The sequence below is a fragment of the Plasmopara halstedii genome (assembly GCF_900000015.1).
Source record: "Plasmopara halstedii genome assembly, contig: Scaffold_614, whole genome shotgun sequence".
Classification (NCBI taxonomy): domain Eukaryota; phylum Oomycota; class Peronosporomycetes; order Peronosporales; family Peronosporaceae; genus Plasmopara; species Plasmopara halstedii.
Window position 1 is genome coordinate 686,856 of NW_020187532.1, and position 334 is coordinate 687,189.

A 334-nucleotide genomic window follows, 5' to 3' on the forward strand; every position below is an offset into this window, starting at 1 on the left:
TCCCTGTTATTAGGGTTCGTGTAACCCCGTTCACCCTCCCTCATTGAGATTGAGAACATTTACGGTTCCAATCAATTATTGCCTCACCAAAGCTCGCGTGTCCGTTAGACACTGCAACTCCATTTGTTGTAACAAACAACTTCCTCGCTTAATGAGCCCTGTGTCAATGACACCAAAACTCCAAGTCTCGCCGGTTCTGACGGCGAGCATGGGCAGAGCCCAACTTTATCTCCCGCACTCGGTGCAACGTTGGACAGTGCGTCCGCAGCACCGAGAGGTGTATATCCTAGGCTCGATGAGCACAAACGTCGCACTCCGCGCACGCTTTCAGTGC